This window comes from Protopterus annectens, chromosome 4.part0, assembly GCF_019279795.1.
Source record: "Protopterus annectens isolate FY-2018-M chromosome 4.part0, PAN1.0, whole genome shotgun sequence".
NCBI lineage: Eukaryota > Metazoa > Chordata > Ceratodontiformes > Protopteridae > Protopterus > Protopterus annectens.
This window is the reverse complement of record NC_056733.1, coordinates 1803736575-1803756574: the sequence shown is the minus strand read 5'-3', so window position 1 is coordinate 1803756574 and position 20000 is coordinate 1803736575. Positions and strand designations below refer to the sequence as shown.

At 36.8% G+C, this 20000-nt stretch overlaps 1 protein-coding gene across 4 annotated transcripts in view; it reads left to right on the top strand.

Annotated features, from left to right (window-relative positions):
* The window catches only part of GRIA1 (glutamate ionotropic receptor AMPA type subunit 1), a 2520544-nt gene that overhangs the window by 9604 nt on the left and 2490940 nt on the right, over window positions 1-20000 (top strand). The gene's annotated exons all lie outside the window — the stretch shown is intronic.

Genomic DNA, 20000 nt, shown 5'->3' with positions numbered 1-20000 from the left:
ATATAAGTAATAGTTAACACAGTACAGATGAGTAGGTTGAGGCAACTGTGTAACATAAGAGACTTTTTCAATTATACAGAAGACGTGCACAGCCTAGCCTAAAAAATATGCATCAGCCAAATGTTTGATTACTTAACTCATTAGTATGTTAGTTATTTGTAAAGGGAATAAAGTCCCATTTCAGCAAATAGTATCCTTTAACACTAGCTTTCCCAAATGCGTATTTGTGGAATTATGCAAACATCTTCGTATCATTTACCCCATGTGCAGTCAGCTCAGAGGTGGCATGCTTCATACTTTTTCTCTTCTTGTTGGTTTGGCAATCTCTCTCTCTCTCTCTCTCTCTCCAGAGATGCAATATGTCCAGCCCCTTGTATAAAGTGATTTCCTGTTGCTGTGAAGCTGAAAGCTTATGTGAGTAAAAAGACAACATTTGTGGAAGAGCCTCACTTTATTGCTGCCTTATTCTTTGATTTGTATAAAACATGCAACAGGCTGAGACCTCCTGTGCCTCCAAGCAGTGCTACAGTGAAAGAAAAATATATAATATTCACTAATATATTTTAGTTATAATGCAAACTAGATAAGAAAATTGGAATGATATGAACCTATAAAATGAGGTTTTCCAACATACACAGCACAGTGTATATAACTGTGTCTGTATTTATAACACTGTGTGTGTGTAATTGTATGTCAGCATTGATATCTACTTACTTAACATAGATGCATCTATCAAGTGTGTGTGTGTAAAGTAGAGTCGCTCCTGACATTTTTCCAAAGATAAGTCAGCTATGCTCAAAAAATGTTCTGTGCATTTTAAGTCAGTAACACAATGGAAGTTTCTTTCACCTTTTTCAGGTATGTTCATCCTGTCACTGATATAAAAATGTCCTCAGTATGTGAGATGGATACTGAACTGTATGTAGCCCTGGACTAATAATGCGGTGGCCTTCATAAGCAGGGACATTTCAAGTTTTCCATTGTTTAACCATAGGCACTATGGGTGAGGACTACCCAACTCTGTTGCACCTTTGACAACATCCTAGCACTTGCAGTTTGCTGTTTTGCTATTTCCACATTTGGCATCAATACGTATGGCATGTTTAAGATTTATGAAATTTAAGACTACCTGTAAGTGCATTGCACATGATTTCTTTAAAACCACAAAGATCAAATTGTGAATTGCTAAAAAGGAAACCATGTATTTTCCTTTAGGAAGAGGTCTTGCTGTCTTGTAGTTGGCATATTTTGGTAGAGGGGACTGGGAACAGTAAGCAGAGGTGCTGTTGCAGATGTCCTCTACAAATGTTTGGAAAAAGTGCATTTTTGATTTTCCTTTGTCTTTTGGGATTGTTTTTTTTTTTTCAGCTTAGATGAAGTCATGCAGAACCCTTTGTGTCCAATTTTGTTATAGTTTATGCAGCATCATGATTATGCCCCCGAATTATTAAAAAGGTAAAATTGTTAAGCACAAAGCACAAACATCCCAAGCTTGAGACCCACTATTAATGTGCTTATGGGTGCTTAACTGTATGTAAGTGTGCTCAACGAGCTTTTTGTAAGATCAGATGTTATGCTAGGGACTAACTATGGATAATGCTGGCTGGCAATGTAGTACTGTGACTGAAGGTAAAACAGCTTTTAAAAGCTGCAATTACTTCCCTCTGCCAAACATATAAACAAAAAGTGTGTCAGAACAGAGCATCAGACAGCTTTAACATCCAGTGGTTCTACAGAAGAGCACTTTGTTTCAGAATGTTATTAAGAAAGACTGGTTTAAATCTTATAATTATATTGACATGTACTTATGATATGCAGTCAAGTGGTCTATTATCAGGTGAGAATTATGAGTGTTACAAATTCCCATAATGTTTGCTGTGCCCAAAGTTCAAAAATTGAGCATATTTGTTTTTGGATACTATGATAAAGGAATTTGCTGGAAAAGCAGGTTCTATATTAGAGATTCCTTTGATTTTAAAGCTAAAATACAAAATGTGCTGGTAAAACATGATGTCGTGTTAGTTATAGCTGATGATCAGTCACTTTTTACTGTCATATCCCATGATGTAGGCATCGAATGGCTTGGGGATGAATTAATGGAAGATGAAAATCCATTGATGACTGATTTAATGGGCATTGTCCTAAATAATGTTATTTATCTGTGTTTAGACCAAAGCTTTAAACCAAGATGTAGTGTAGTGATGGGTGCAGCAGTAGCTCCCAGTTGTGCAAATTTTGTTTTATCCCAATGCTGCAAGAAATAAGTTCACTCAAGCAATTATTTAGGTATGTTAACTGTTGGTATCAATTTACTGCTGATGTCTTTTTTTGTCTAGGAAAACAGTTTTGAACAGAATATGTTTTATCTTGTATCAATCACGTTATGACCTTTTCTTAAAATTAAAGGAATGTATTTCTAGCTCAAATATAACATTTTTATATGTGATAAATACAATTGATAATTAACATCTATTTACTGGGATATGTCACAAGGATATAGAAAAAAATAGTATTTTAAATTCTATGCCTGTGCCCTAAAAGACTGGAGGAAGGGATTGCATGCCATCATGTTAAGCAGATTATTAACTGGACCAGCAATCAGAAAATTATTTATGAGGAATTATTGTTGTTGGAATTTTTAGCTGGGGGTTATACAAAATATGGTATACAGGAGTGAATTGAAAAAGCACAGATGAGTACTAATACGAAGAGTACATTGAAGGATGGATCCTGATTTGAATTGGCTATGGCTCTTATTTATTCACTTGATACTTTGGGCATTAAGAACATATTATATGAGATTTGGAGAATTATTTCCTCTTATTATATACCAGGAAGGAATTTGTGAGATAAACTTAAGTTTGTAAGAAAATGAGGAATATGTCTGAAACAGGTTTTTGGGGGATTGCACTATGTTGGATCTAGTACTTACAATGAGAAAAATGGAACTTGCAGAGAAATGGATCACTCAGTATGTAGATATAGTGCACATGTTCCAAATTGGTTTGTAAATTCCATAGACAGGGCCCTGTTTTCATCAGTCTACTTTACACGTATCTCTGATTACATGGATTACATTGCTATATGCAATATATGTGAAAACGTTTATGTGAGAAAAAACACAATTCCTTTAAAAGTAAGAATATATGAGCATCTTTATTTTATAGCTAAAAAGAACACTTTGACTATTTTATGTTTGCATATGTTGGAAATTTGTAATTTAAGGCAAAATTGTTTTATGACAGAGAAATTTCACATGAGGTTAAAGTTTAGGTGGCAGATATTATGAAATGCTCAAGAAAATCTTGAGTTTAATGACACTTTAAATTTTAAATTGTAGATGCATTTTAAAGTTGAAGGGATTAACTAATTGAGTAATTGATATTTATTTCTGATTGTTTTGTTTTATCATGTGATTTTTTTTTTTATACAACATACTTGGTTGTTTCATATTTTTTTTAGTCTAATGAAGTCCTGACTGTTATGTCTTCTGATGAAAGTGCTTACTATTTGTTATCTAAAGCAAATAAATAATTACGTTTGATTGCTCGTAGAGTTTTTTTTTTTAATTTTAACTTTTTTTTATTTCATTGTTTAGTTGCTCATCGGCCCAGTTTTTTATTGTTATATGTTGAATAAAAAATCTTATGACCAACGACCTGATTATGGTCATCTGTGTTAAAGTTGGTTTTCCAGCTACAGCAGTTTTATTGTAAAACATAACTATGTAACTAGTGTAAATATTTACACACATACAGTGCTAGAATTCTTGTATAGAATATAGCTATTTTTTGTTTTTTTTACACATTCATTTTAAAGCCTAGATATTGAACTGTTTTAGTGGTAGTATACTTGTACAGAATGTAATGATTTGTGTAAATAACTTTTCTGCAAAAGTGCAACTGTATTAAGTATTGAACTGTAAATGATAATCATAAAAAGCTGAATGAAAGCAATCTATTTAGCAAATATTGTTTTCTGATGCTGTCACTGCTTCTTAGCCTGTGTCTTGACTGAAAAATGTCTTTGCATTAGTTCCCTGCATGTTAACAAAGTCAGATCAGTACGTACGTAAGACATAACAACACATACTCTAAACCTGATTGACAAAAATAAATGACTAAATGTAGTGGGATGTAACATTAGAAACACACACAGCTGAAGTCGGCTTTGTGGATCATAGAGTTGCACTTGCAGTGGGATGTAACATTAGATACGCACAAAGCTGAAGTCGGCTTTGTGGATCATAGAGTTGCACTTGCAGTGGGATGTAACATTAGATACGCACAAAGCTGAAGTCGGCTTTGTGGATCATAGAGTTGCACTTGCAGTGGGATGTAACATTAGATACGCACAAAGCTGAAGTCGGCTTTGTGGATCATAGAGTTGCACTTGCAGTGGGATGTAACATTAGAAACACACAAAGCTGAAGTCGGCTTTGTGGATCATAGAGTTGCACTTGCAGTGGGATGTAACATTAGATACGCACAAAGCTGAAGTCGGCTTTGTGGATCATAGAGTTGCACTTGCAGTGGGATGTAACATTAGAAACACACAAAGCTGAAGTCGGCTTTGTGGATCATAGAGTTGCACTTGCAGTGGGATGTAACATTAGAAATGCACAAAGCTGAAGTCGGCTTTCTGGATCATAGAGTTGCACTTGTGTTACAGGCATCATGCTTTTCAGTTGTCTAAGCATTTTAATGAGAGACTGTCCCTGACTAGAAGTTATAGAAGACTGTAATGTAGGACACAGTCAAAGTCAAACACTATCTCATTTTGGTCGTTTCTGATGTGCTTAAAAAAATCACATTAATTGTTCATAGGTAGGTACTAGGCTATCCGCCAAGGGGCCTACGCAAGCCTAGCCAACAAGGTTCCCTGGCTTGCACCACCCAAGAAAGTTATTTTCCTGTACCACTGCCGAGCAGAGACACAGAAGTGATCCCCAGGGTGTATTTCCTATTTCCCATCCACTCATCAAGATTTTTGCTTGACATAGATGGGTAGCCTGTTCCAGAGTATGGGAAGTCTCTGGGACAGGAATCTATCCCTCCAGCATGTTCTTCTTTATTGTGGTGACAAGGTTTAGGTCCCTAGAGCGTATAGCTCGGAGGGATTGAGATTTCTTTAGGTGTAGCATGTCCAACAGCTCTGGGTTTGACATAGCTTTATATGTTAGGCAGAGATCACCTAAGAGTAGGCAATATGCTATGGAGTAAAGCTGGAGTTTTCTGACGCGGTCAGTGTAGGGCATTTGTTTGAGGCCAGTAATCCTCTTTGTGAGGTACTTCTGTGGCCTTTCCAGCTGCTGCAGATGTCTTGAGGTACATTCCAAAAGGGGCGTTGTACTCTATAATGGGTCTAATGAGTGGTGAGTAGAGGGTAACGATGACCTCTTTTTTCCTGGATGAGAACCCCTTTATGATGAGGTGTGCCACGTAGAAGGACTTCCTGACTACTGTGGCGATGTGACCATCAAAGGAGAGACTACTGTCCACCTGGGTCCCAAGGTCTCTTATCACACATTCTGTGTTAAGTAGATTGCTGCCTATGTGGTAGTTCATGGGTACAGAGTTTTTACCAAAGGGGATGACCCTGCAATTTTTGGCATTGAGTTTGATGTCATGGCTCTGACACCAGGCATCTGTCTCAGTGAGGCCCTTCTGTAGGATGTCCACATCATTTGGGGACTCAACTATGGCTCCTAGTTTGCAATCATCTGCGAACTTCATTAGCCAGAGGCCTTCTGTGTTAGCTTGTCCTTCAGAGAAGTAGATACCAAACAAGGAGAGGTCCCAGTACGGAACCCTGTGATACTCCACTTGTCACTACTTTGAGGTCAGATTTGGAGTCTGCAACTTTTACAGTGTGGGTTTTGTCAGTGAGCCAGTTAGCAACCCATCTTGTGACATAGGGATTTATACCTAGTTTAGTGAGTTTAGCTATAATTCCAGAATGGGGGATGGTGTGGAAAGCTGTGGCGAGATCAAGATAGGCTGTGTGAACCATCTTACCTTCATCTACGGCTTTAGTGACTGCTTCAAAAAAGTCAATCAGGTTCAGGAGGCATGATCTGCCTTTCACAAACCCGAACTGGGTGGGGTCCAGAGTTTAGAGGTTACCAATGTCTTTGTTTATGAGTTCCATGGCCTTGCAGATCAGGCTCGTCAGGCTAATAGGTCGATAGTTCCCGGGATCAGTGGTGGCTCCCCCTTTGTGGAGTGGAATAACTGTTGCTGTGCACCATTCAGTGGGCACAAAGCCTGATGCGAGGCTATTATTGAACATGGTGCTTAAGTGGGGAGCCAGTTTGTTCTGAAGTTCATGTAAAACGCAGCCTGGGATGTTGTCCGGTCCCATGGATGTTGTGTTTTTGGCTTTAGAGAGTGCAGCTTTTACCTGCGTAGTTGTGATTACAGGGGCTCTGCATTCATCCTGTATAGATATGGGCACTTAAGGGGGTAAGGGGATGAGGGGGGGTAAAGTTTAGCACTGAATCTATCTGCCAGGATGTTGGCAATATCTTGGTTCTGTAATTTTCGTGCCATTGTGCTGTAACTCAGAGCAGATCTGGGTGTTGCCATTGAGATTCTTGACATAGCTATAGTTGTCCTTAGAATTAGTGGTGATTTTGTTTTCGTAGCTAGCTTTGGAAGATCTTATAAGGGATCTCAGCTTCTTACTGAGGCTGACCAGAAAGCTCCTCCACTCATGGGATTTTACTCTCTTTTGCAACAGTTTACTCTCTTGTGCAATGCAACAGTTTCTTCCTTCTGTTGTACAGTTTGTTTATGGCAAGGGACCACCAGATTGGCTTCCTTTTTTGTTTATGGCAAGGGACCACCAGATTGGCTTCCTTTTTTTTTGGAGGATAGCGTCTTGGTTCTGTTTGGGATAGCATGATCCATGCACTCGTGTAAGTGCTTATAGAGTGCATTTGTGTAGGATTCAGCAGTTGTAACTGTATTGTCCATCTGCATGGGTGTCATGAAGTTCACCATTTCTGTCTTAAGAAGCATGAAGTTGGCTTTGGAGAAATGTTTTTACCGTGGTTTCCTTAATGAGGGGTGGGGGCAGGATGTGGATATCAAGGGTGATTAGCTTATGGTCGGATCGGACCAAAGAGGAGTTGACTGGTGGGGGTGTGGATAAGTTGATCCAGGGCATTGGAGTTTATGAATTCCAGAAAGCGTTGAGCTAAGGATTTGGTACACAGGTAGTTTTCCCAGTTAATGGTGGGGTAGTTGGTCACCAATTATTAGGGTGTTTGGTTGAACCCTAATATTTTCCAGTACATCAAGAAAAGAGGAGTGGGAATGCTGGGGCATGGTGGGGGATCTGTAGCAAGCTACAATTTGGATTGCAGTTTTTCCCAGAGTTAGTTGCACTTGGATAACCTCGGATGTATTATGCTGAGCAACTAGCCTGGAGGTGTGGATATCATTAATGAATATAGACACACCTCCACCTTTGGTGTTTCGGTCCAGGTTACATGGCCAAAAAAGTGTGGTATGAGTTATAGCCTGGTAGTGCAGGGGTGCTCTCTGGAGACTTGAACCAGGTCTCAAGTCACTGCACAGATATCAATGTTCTCCATTTTAAGGAGTGCCTCGAGTGAGTGCATTTTGAGATTTAGACTTCTAGCATTGAGTAGCATTACCCTCAGTTTTTGCTTGCCTGTTCCTGTTATGGTGGGGGCAGCAAGAGGCATAAGCCAGTATCCGGAATCCCAGGGGTGACAGGTGCAGGCCATCTGTGGCAAAGCATCGTGGTCTGTCGACCATGTCATCCCAATCGGACAGATCCTGGATCCCCTTAGAAGGACACCAGAAGCTTAGCCAATTGTTGAAGTCAATCATTTTGTCCTTGTACTGCAGTATCATTGTGGGTGATGGCAGAATGCTACTCAGGGCTAGGGTCATACCTGCCTGTGCTACAAGATCGGAGAGCTCTTCCATGCCTCTTTTCATGTAGTCCAGGGAGGTACGTCTCAGGTCATTCACACCAACATGGACAATGACAGAGTCATATTTGTACTTGTTGTGGAGTGACCTGAGTGCGTGGGTTATGTGATGGATCCTGGCACTGGACAGGCAGTCGACAGTAACCTTCTCCTTGTTAAGTCTCGTGAGTGGGACATCAGTGTGCCAGACTATAGAGTCACCTATGACTAATGTGTTGGGTACGTTGTTTTGCCTTATTGGCTGTGGTTGTATGGCAGACTTAGTCTTTGGGCTATGTGTCATTTGGGTTGTGTTGGAGGATGGAGGTTGCTTGCGTTTCTGCTTTGGAGGTCTCTGTTGCTGAGACAGATTATTATTGAGAGCCTTTGCGAATGTTTTTGTGTTACTGTGTGTGGATTTTGGTGGTGTAGATTTAGTCAGACTATGTGATGAGTGTGGTGTGATGCAAATGTTTACCTTCTCGTCATGATTGTCAATTTCAGTCTTGGTTGGAGAGAGCTTTCCTCCAGTTTGGCTAGATAAGTGCATCTCTCACAGGTTGTAGTGTTGGGTCGTAGGAGGAGAGGGTTGTCTGTGTACATGAGGCAATTTCTACATTGCCCCAAGATGCCCAGATTCATCAGATAGACAGGAGAGAACAATGGGAGCTGACCCTTGGACATGCCTGAATAAAAAAATATTTTCCTCTAGATAAGTGAGGAAAGTGAGTCCAAGAGCTGTTTTTCTCTAAGCAAAAAAACACTTGCTGCAGTTCAGTAGCATCTCTTGCAGTTTGCAATAGTACTGCAACATTTTGTGTAAATCGTTTTTTGTGAACAACCTATTTATTTTCATAATAGATGGCACATGTATGTCTTTCCTAGAAGAAAATTTTTTTTTCTATTTCTGCCAGCTATACTGATGTAATTTCTTTTTTTGAGGAAATCTAAATTTGTTTTGACTGACAAAGGTTTGTGGCTTGAACCCTTTGCAATATATATATATATAAATATATATATATAAAATTAATATCTTTTAGTAATTCTAGTGCAGACATTTCTGGTGATAGCAAACTGCACAATAATGTCTGTGTTTTGATGCCCGTTATACTAATCCCGTTATACTAATCGGTACTGAGTTTTTTGTTTTAGCTTGAATGTTATCTGCTTTTCCAGTATAAGTTAGTCAGTCTTCCAAAGCAGCATCAAACAAATTGCATTTGCAATCTTGTCAGCCATTTTGTGCATTTCTATGCTCAGGCACTTATATTAACTATTAAGTGTTTTAAAGTATGTCCAATTGACTTGTATAAGATTTTGGGCTAAAAATCACTGTATAAATTCATTTCTTGTAGAAAGAAGTTAAAAACTGAGCAAGGCAATAAGGATTTTTTGTTTTCTTTTGGTAAAATATTTATGCTGAAGACCATGCATATGGAATAATTCTTTATATAGTCAATAGTGTTCCTTTTTTACTATAGAATTGTGTTCTGCACAATTTTCCTAACATGATGGCTGATTAATCCTTTATCTCATGAAAGCAATTTCATGGCATTGTTTCCTCTTTTAAGCATTACTCATTTGCTTACCCTTAAAGATTCATACTGCATGAAGCCTTCTTAATGTTGTGCAAGTTTCTTTTGTTTTTGTGTTTTCCTTTTATCAGTTTTTAGTTGACAATCTAGAAAATACTTTAATGCACATGAGAGTAACATAAATTCTAGTTTATGTTGTTCGTGGTAACCAAGCCTGGATCTTGAATGGCTACAAAAAGCTTACAACCAACCTGGTTGTATTTATTCGTAAGTGTTCTTATCATCCTTACTGTTACATTATCGGAACAAACAAGACTGCATATGCATGACATGGCAATAGGTGCCTGTATAAATTACATCATGGGCAGGGTTTGCAACTGCACAGTTGAGGGTAATGTCCTATATTATCGCTGTTTTGGATCATAAATGCCATAAGGAGGCCAGCAGTAGGATTCCCCATTACATTATTTAGTAAGTGAACACCAATCCATTTTTCCAGACTCTACCAAAATCAGTAGTCTGGAAAACACAATACATACTTAAGTACTCAGCTTGATATCACAAACAGAATGCTGGCATTTGCTTAAAAGCAACTTCAAACTGGCTTTTTTTTTCAAGAAAGCATCATAATACATCACTTCTAAGGCTGGCAGAAGGAAATGTTCATCCTCCCACTGTTATGCCCGTTTGTCATAAAATGAGTATGGAAGTGAACAGAGAAGGGAAAAAGAAAGGGCTAGAGTTGGGCAAGATTAGGAAGGTACAGGGAATGTGGCTTTAGTCAGGTTTTTGCCTTGGCAAAAAGTGGAAACGAAGTGGAAGCTGTGACTAATCTAGTTCTGTAGTTTGAACCTATGGTTATGGAAGATAGACATTTATAATTTTAAATGTCTAGTATGCTACACTTACATTTCACAGAAAATGAGTTAGTTGGGGATACACGGATGCCGTGCTTGGCTGCATCTCGTGACACAGCTAAAATTACCACGCCAATCCAACTATACAGTACTGAATGAATCCCTGAATTATTGCTTACTTTCCCATTTGCTCTGTTTGTAAAACTATTGGCCTCCTTCCCTCTCTAAGGTAACCTGTACACTATCTCATTAAAAAACTAAATGCATCTGCTTGTTATGCTGCTGCATTATATAGTGTGCAAAGAGATAATCATCTTTGATTTAGTACTTCAAGTGATTTGAGGCATGGAGGAAAGAAGTCCCAGGGTACCTGCATTGTGACTCAGACAGGCATAGAAGGAGCTAATCCCAAGGAGCTAGCATTATGTATCAGGCATTGAAAGAGCTGTTCTCATGGCACAAGCATTGTGAATTAGACTGATATGTAAGGAGATGGTCACAAGGAACAAGCATTTTATTTATTTATTTATATATATATATATATATATATATATATATATATATATATATATGTATATATATATACACACACACACACACACACACACACACACACACACACACACACACACACGGGTCCCTATCAGATTATAGAAGTTTCAAAAGTTTGAAAGTCATATGGTTGGGTCCATATGATCGAAGTTTATAAACGTTGACTTTTTTGAACGGAGATCACGGTACAGAGTGGAATGGGAAACTTACTCTTATCTACAATGTAGTGCAATCTCAGTGTTGGTATATTTAATTAGCAGGAGGCTAATTAAATTAATTAGTAGGAGGCCAAGCCCCACTGCAAAAATGTTAAAAATACAATTTTTTGTATTTATTTTTTTTAATGTTCGTCTTTGAAGTTCTGAAACGTTGATCTCAGCAATATGAATTTCAAAGTTTCAGAGCTTCAATAATCTGATATAGCTCCATACATACATACATACATACATACATAAAAATATTTCAGGCATGGACATCAATGCCCTTCACACCTGCCACTATAACAAAGCAGTTCTTTCCACAATAAGTGTAGAGGCTGTTCTTAAAAAAATATTTAAACAAATGCTAGCTTTAATGTAATTTGGTAGTCTATTCCATGCATTGAAAATCAGACAGGCATGGAAGAAGCTGGTCCCATGGTGCAAGCATTGTGAATTAGACAGGCATGGAAGGAGCTTGCTTTAATGTAATTTGGTAGTCTTTTCCATGCATTGAGAATCAGACAGGCATGGAAGAAGCTAGTCCCATGGTGCAAGCATTGTGAATTAGACAGGCATGGAAGGAGCTTGCTTTAATGTAATTTGGTAGTCTTTTCCATGCATTCAGAATCAGACAGGCTTGGAAGAAGCTGGTCCTAGGGTGCAAGCATTGTGAATTAGACAGGCATGGAAGGAGCTTGTCTCAAAGTACAAGCATTGTGAATCAGACATGCAGGCATGGAAGGAACAGGTCCCAAGGTATAAGCATTCTGAATCAGACAGGCAAAACTACAACACAATTACACATACCAAGTAATATCACAGTGAAAAGCACTACTGCATGGCCCTATCCACCATGTTTATCTGGATATGTTTTCTAAACTGTGGCCTCTTCTTCCCATTTACTCACTTGTTTCCTATGCAAAACCACTGATTTTTGTTTGTTTCTTTTACTTATCATTCAGCCAGATAAGCCCAATGAATACAAGTGTCCCTTTTCAGGAGTTGCCCAGGAGGGCTTTCTAGTTAACTGATCAGATCCGAGTCACACAGTAGGCAAATTTAAAATGAGGGAAGTCATATCCCAGATTATATTGTTTAGGAGAATTAAGATTTACTAACTCATAGCATGTAGCTCCTAACTTGCTCATAACTAGGTATTTGATGGGACTAGCAGCAAAACGCACCAAGCAGAGAGGGAAAGCTTTGAAGCCAAGGATTTATTTTGGGTGAGAGCTATATTAATCATTATTTCAGAATTTGAGATATGGATCTTTTTGCATTGCCATTTCACAAATTCTGATATATATTTTCCTAAATGGGGATGCCTGTAGTGAGGACAAGAAAAAACAGAACTCTTTCTGAAGAATTTAACATCTCTGCCTTTTGTCTTACTGTTTATAGTTCTGATAGTATGAACAGTTCCTCTAGGTCACAGTTGGTGTAAATGAATCGCCAGTAACTTCCAAAATTATTTTGTAAACCACAGAAAAACAGCTAGCGATCCAAACCACACCCAAAGAAGTCACTATTATTTGCCAAGAAGTACAAAGTTCTATGCCAAAAGATGAGAAATTCTTTGTTGTAGGTAAGCACTTTCGTGGTGCTACTCTCACCACTTCATCAGACCTTTTACAACAATGCATCACATTACTCTATACTCTATACTAAAATTTGAACCAGCCTATTTACTTAATTGATTCATTTAAATAAGTTAACCTGTTGTTAACCCATGAAAACCTTTCTATCAAAGCTATACGTTGGGTACACAAGCTCAAACTACTATAAAAACATATAAGGGAGGCATATATAACAAATAACCATGTATATATAGACAACATATATAAAAAACATAATAAAAACACTTTGTATGCATACTTTTATACCAGTACTTTTATACAAAAATAGAAATATAAAATAAGTGCATGCATACATTTCTCTCTTTCTGCACTTAACCTAAAGGGTGCTTAGTTATTATTTAATATATAAGCATACTAAATGACTTTTGTATGGTCAAATCAAAGGCCTATTCCGCAACACACGTTTAAGGAGGATCCTGTTGTTTAGCCCCTGACCCCTATCTGTTCTCAGTCTAATAATCCAGCGTGTCTCTGAAGTCTCAGTTCTGTTTATAATGCCCCCCCTATCATTTTCTCTTATTAATTCCATCACTTGGAAGCTAAATGCATGTTCTGGCCCCTTGCTTTGCACATATTTATCCAATGCATTTGTCACATTCTGATTCCTAATGTGTAATAAATGCTCTCGTATTCTGAACCTCAATTCCCTGTTGGTTTTTCCTACATTGAAACTCGAACAAACATTATACTCTGCTATATATACTAAGTTCTTGCTATTACAGGTAGCTTGAACATTAAACACGTATTCACTACCTGTATGAGGGTGCATGAAATTATTACCAGCATCTATATATGTGCACTGATTTACATCTAGTACATGGTAATGTGCCCTTTTTGGTAGTAACATTTCTGCTTGGTGTTTCTTTGGCTTCTAAGGGATAATATAAATGTCTCTTCAGTTCAGGGACTTTTTGTTTTTAAAAGAGAAACTTTGTTGTTCTCCTGCTATCTCCCTTATATTAGGATCATATGTCAAGTTGAGCCAGTGCTTTCTAATGACTAATGTTATAAGGGACAAATTACTTGAATATTGAGTAGGTACTCTCAGAACTTTCTTTTTTACTATTGGGTGCTTAGTTGTATTATTCCTATTATCGGAGAAATAGGACTTCCCAGTAGTGTCTCTTAACTTGGCACTCTCATCTATTATGTCAGTTGTAATGTCAGTGTAACCCCTCTCTCTAAATCTCTGTCTCAGGTCAGTAATCTCTTGGTCAAAGTCCTCGTCCCTTGCTGTTAACCTAGATGCTCTCAATGTTTGCCCTTTCACAACATTTTTAAAAATGTGTCTGGGGTGCATGCTCTCTTGATGCAGAATGGTATTTCTATGACACTCCTTTCGATATAATTTTAGTAGTTATTTGACCCTCTTTTTGTCTTAATCACCTTTGCATCTAGAAACTCCACTTCCTTATCTGAAACCTTCATTTCAAAGGTTAGGAAGGATGTGTTGGTGTTAACATTATGGTAAAACCTATTGAGTTCTTCCTGGCTACCATCCCATAACAAAAAGAGGTAATCTACGAAATGCTTGTAGAATATTATCTGGTTCCAAGTGTCATTACTTATACTGTTATTCTCCCATACGGCCATGACTAAGTTTGCGTAGCTGTTGGCACTAGAAGTGCCCATGGCCACCCCTTCTTTTTGTAAATACAAAATGTGGTCAAATAGCATAACATTGTTTGTGAGCACCTGCTCCATCAATACACAGATTAATTCTATTTTTGTCTGTGTATAAGTGCCATCCTTAGTTATAGCATATCAACTCACAAATCCTTGCCAAGTTAAGAAACACTACTGGGAAGCCCTATTTCTCTGATAATAGGAATAATACAACTAAGAACCCAATAGTAAAAAGAAAGTTCTGAGAGTACCGACTCAATATTCAAGTACTATGTCCCTTATAACAGGAGTCATTAGGAAGCACTGGCCCATCTTGGCACATGATCCCAATATAAGGGAGATAGTAGGAGAACAACTAAGTTTCTCTTTTAAAAACAAAAAGTCTCTGAAGAGACATTTATGTTATCCCATAGAAGCCAAAGAAACACCAAGCAGAAATGTTACTACCAAAAAGGGCACATTACCATGTACTAGATGTAAATCAGTGCACATATATAGATGCTAGTAATAATTTCATGCACCCTGATACAGGTAGAGAATACATGTTTAATGTTCAAGCTACTTGTAATAGCAAGAACTTAGTATATATAGCAGAGTGTAATGTTTGTTCGAGTTTCAATGTAGAAAAAACCAACAGGGAATTGAGGTTCAGAATACGAGAACGTTTATTACACATTAGGAATCAGAATGTGACAAATGCATTGGCTAAGCATGTGCAAAGCAAGGGGCCAGAACATACATTTAGCTTCCAAGTGATGGAATTAATAAGAGAAAATGATAGGGGGGGCATTATAAACAGAACTGAGACTTCAGAGACACGCTGGATTATTAGACTGAGAGCAGATAGGGGTCAGGGGTTAAACAACATGATCCCCCTTATACCTGTTTTGCAGAATAGGCCTTTGATTTGACCATACAAAAGTCATTTAGCATGTTTATATATTAAATAATAACTAATCATCTTTTAGGTCAGGTGCAGAAAGAGAGAAATGTATGCATGCACTTATTTTATATTTTTATTTTTGTATAAAAGTACTGGTTTAAAAGTATGCATACAAGTATTTTTTATTATGTTTTTTATATATGTTGTCTATATATACATGGTTATTTGTTATATATGCCTCCCTTATATGTTTTTATAGTAGTTTGAGCTTGTATACCCAATGTATAGCTTTCATAGAAAGGTTTTCATGGGTTATTAACAGGTTAACTTATATAATTGAATCAATTATGTTAATAGGCTGGTTCAAAATTTAGTATAAAGTATTGAGTAATGTGATGCATTGTTGTAAAAGGTCTGATGAAGTGGTGAGAGTAGCATCACGAAAGCGCTTGCCTACAATAAAGAATTTCTCATCTTTTGGCAAAGAACTTTGTACTTCTTGACAAATAATAGTGACTTCTTTGGGTGTGGTTTGGCTCGCTAGCTGTTTTTCTGTAGTTCTGATAGTATGTTTTGTGTAGTCAGTTAAGGATGTTTTCTAGCCTGTGGATGAGGTCTCAGACTCTAATATTCTTTCTTAGTCGATTTGGTAAATACTGATGTTCTGTGCTTGCAACTATTCTACTAATTGTTTCTGACAAATCTACTTAAATGTTCATAGCTGATAATACTTCAAAGTCTGTTAGCACAGATTGAAACCTAGTCAGTAAAGGTATGACTTCCTGAAGTACTTTTACAGTGGCCTGCTTATCTTCTACATTTCTAGTTTGATGTTGGTATTCATTCATTCTTGTATGTGGCATTTTTCATTTTCCATTAACTATTTTTGTGCAGTCATAGTCATGTGTCTTAAGTATTCATCTGTATACTATAAAATGATGGGACGTTTTTATAGAATATCTCTTTTTCTGTGCTGTTTCTCATGCAGACCCACAAGGGGAGGATAATATTAAATTCACAGGTGCTTAAAATCAATTTTTAGATGCATTGCTTTATATATCTAGGGATGGAACAGTTTAATGCTATCAAGCCAGCTTTCCAGGGAAGCAATTTTTGTTGTTGTTTTTCTTTTCTGCTCCTTGACCACAGTGTAGAGAGATAAAGGCCCTCAATGACCTTTGCAGGTCACTGTCAAATCTTTAAAGCTAAAAAAAAAAGTATTGATTTCTAAGAAGACTAAAGATGATCTGATTTTCCTTTTTGCTTTGCTTATGTCGTCTGATGTATTGTAGGAAAGATTAAAAAAAGATAAACTTGGAAAATTACTTTCAGTTACACAGCTTTGCTGTCAGTGCTCTGACTGGGCAAACTAAATAACTTGGTGGCCTTCTTGAAATGTTGTACTATTATTTTTTGTGACCTGTTTTTTTATGTCTAAAAATTATTTTAAGAATTGGTTTGCTGATGTATACTCAATTAGTGCAGAATTGATCTGAATGCTTCACTGTTGTCAATATGTAGTTTCCATGATAAAATGTCTGTGCTGTGTTCCCTATTAAAAATATACAGCAAATTCACACTTATTTTAGAAGTCAGATTGTTGGAACTTAAACAATTTTAAGATAGAAATGCAAAATCTAGCATTTATGAGGTAGAGTTCAAAAGTTAAAAGGGTTATCAGTGTTGTCCCTTTAAACTGCCTTCATATAGCTAATCAAGCTGTTAAATCTTTGTGGTAAATCTGTCTTAATGTCACCTATTGGAAATATTCTTGTTTGAAAAACTTGCTTTTAAAATAATAATTGCAAAAAAAACCCCACCTGCAACAGAACAGTCCATAGACGATCAATGCTCCTAGAGTTGGAACACACTATCCTTTACATTCATTGCTTCTTTCTGTAATTTGAATGGAAAACACAGCTTTGCATCTGTTATAAATTAAAACTAAACCAAATAACATTTCTGTGATTCAGGCTTTTCTTACAAACAAAATAGGGAGTTAATTAACTTCTCAGAATTTCGTGAGTTTCTCTTATTCATCAGTACAAAGTGTTCTGTAGCTTTAACATTTGTCATAAAGTAAAGCTGTTCCTTTACTTAAGCTACATTCCCCTCATTTCATTTTATCAGAAAAGCATCTTATTACTCTGTGTACAACATACTGGACAAGCATCTTTTCTTCTAGCCATACAAAGTAGAAATCTTCTGTAAAACCCTGCACTAATGGGTCTATCACCTGCACCCTGTTAGTCCATTCATTATACAGCGGCAGGGTTTTGAAATCCCCAGACAAAAAAAAAAGCCCTGTGACCTATTCATTCCTCCCGAAGAAGCACTATCGACCCATTTGTTCCATGTGAAGTAAAAATTGGGTGGACAGAAGCAGGCCAGCTTTCTGGTCCTGTAAAGTGGCCTGCTGTTCCCTTCTGCTAAATGTATCTCTAACTCACTGTCGGGCTAAGAAAGTGAGGCATGCATGTTAAGGTACACCCACCTGTCATAGCTCAATGGTACACATATGCCATTAGCAGTGTGAGGATACGCATACTTTTCCACAGGTGATGGCCTACATGCTAAGTGGTGTTGCCACTGTGGCCAGCCTGGCTTCTCTCCTTATTTCAGGATGTGCATACTTTGTTGGTAGCTCAGTCCCATTGTCATCTTTCCAAAACCCTACTGGTTATCTGAGCTGCAAACCTTGTAAAATGTTGTACCTGGGATTTATAATTTAAAATATTCCATGATCAACATCCCATTCCTTTAGTTTGAAGAAAAAGTGAAAATGAATACAAAAAAATAACACAAGTGCTTTATAATAATGCAAGGAATGTGAAAAATAACATTTCATCAGGCAAGACATATTTATTTTTATACATTCCTTTATGTGTAATGCATATATAAATGAATTCTTTGAGAATAAATTTGCTTGACAACTGTCTCACTGAGAAGACAGCTTAGGAACTTTTAAGGTTGAAATTTTCTTTCATTAATATGAAAGGTAACCTTAACAAAGAAAACATTTCTTTCAGAGAAACATTGTTAATGTAACCAAAATACAGTTCTACACAATACTTAATGTTATGCATTTGCATATGTTATGGAGATATGTATAGTAACTATATATAGAGTTGACAAAATAAATGCCTTCTAACACTACTAGTTAATCATTTCCCTGCATTACACAATTTTGTTTACTGAACTGTATCATATATATACACACATATATATATATATATATATATATATATATATATATATATATATATATATGTATATTAGCATCATAAACTGCCAGTGCAAAACTTGTTCATTTAACATACTGAACTGTTGTGTGAAAATAGGTTTATCCCAGTGACAGGCATAATTTCCATTATGACATGCTTCTTTTTTATTTATAATGAGCTTGACTATTCATTTTCGGTATTCTCTAAAATGTGTTTTAAATTCTGATTCAAAAGCATGCGTCTCCATTGTATGAAAATTGCTTTTATTTTGCTTTATTTATTTAACATTTTTATTTAACATTTGTTTACCAAGAAAGTCCAATTGGGACAGAGCCCATTTTCTGCGGCGGCCTGGGGGGAAATGCCCCCGTATTAAACGTATCACTAACCCAAAGTAAATGATGACATAATGTACAAATATGTTGATGTTGTATGATTTTTACATGACTAGAAGCTATAACACTGACCATCTTCCAAATTAATAAAGCCACATAAAACTAAAGGAAGTACCACAAACTGATCATACACCATGTATAGTATATCTGTCAATGCAATTACATTCTCATTTATGAATGCTACTGATTAAACTAATCTTAACATAAAAAGGAATAAAACTAGATTTGAAGGCAGTTTTAGAAGTAATTCCAGCTTAGCTTTAAGGATGCGGCATTAGTTCTTGCCTTATCACATATATAAGCATGTATTTGTCATATGACAACTAGTACATAGTCATGTCTTAAAGCTTGCTTTAATACAGAAGTGTAAACAAGCATATGCTTTGTATACTATGTAGACAAGCATATGCTATGTATACTGTAGCCTACATTTTTTTGAAAATAGCTTATTTATGTTGTGCAGTGAGAGGTGATAGAATTTAATTAAAAAGTAAATCCCTGACATATTAATCGTGGTTTTATTTTATTAAGGTGTTTATTTTATTAAAATACTTTTTTTTCAGAATATTTTTGTTGTAATATTGAAAAGATAATCCTTTCCTAGACATGTTCTAGACTGGGGATGGTGGGCTTACACTAGCTGGCTGGAGGAGTTGCATTTTGAAAGGTGTTATACAGTTCCGGAAGTTCTTGCTATGCAATACTTTAACCATGCATCTGAGATCTCCAGAATTTTGCTGAATGCCCTGATTTTTACCTTGTAAGCCTAAAAATTGAGGTTTTCTAGCAAGTTATTGAGAACTGAAGTCATTAAATAATGAGAGACATCTATCCTTCAGAAAATACATGCTAATACAGGACCTCTTATTCTAGCTATATTTGAAATCCGTCACTATTTTTCAGTCTTTGCTACCCCCCATGGTGTTATTTTTGGCTTTGTCCAGATCTCTTGTGCTTAGTGGCTCAGTGGTATGATTTTGGTTTATTTGAACTGTTTCTTTTCCTTCTAATTTTATTTTCCCAGAAATAGTTTGCATCAGAAGTGCCATGAGTGCTATGATTTATTTTAATTCTATTCCATTTGAAACGTAAACTTCCATTCCCACAATGCAATTGCTTTGCCAGGAGATGGTCTCAACATATTGT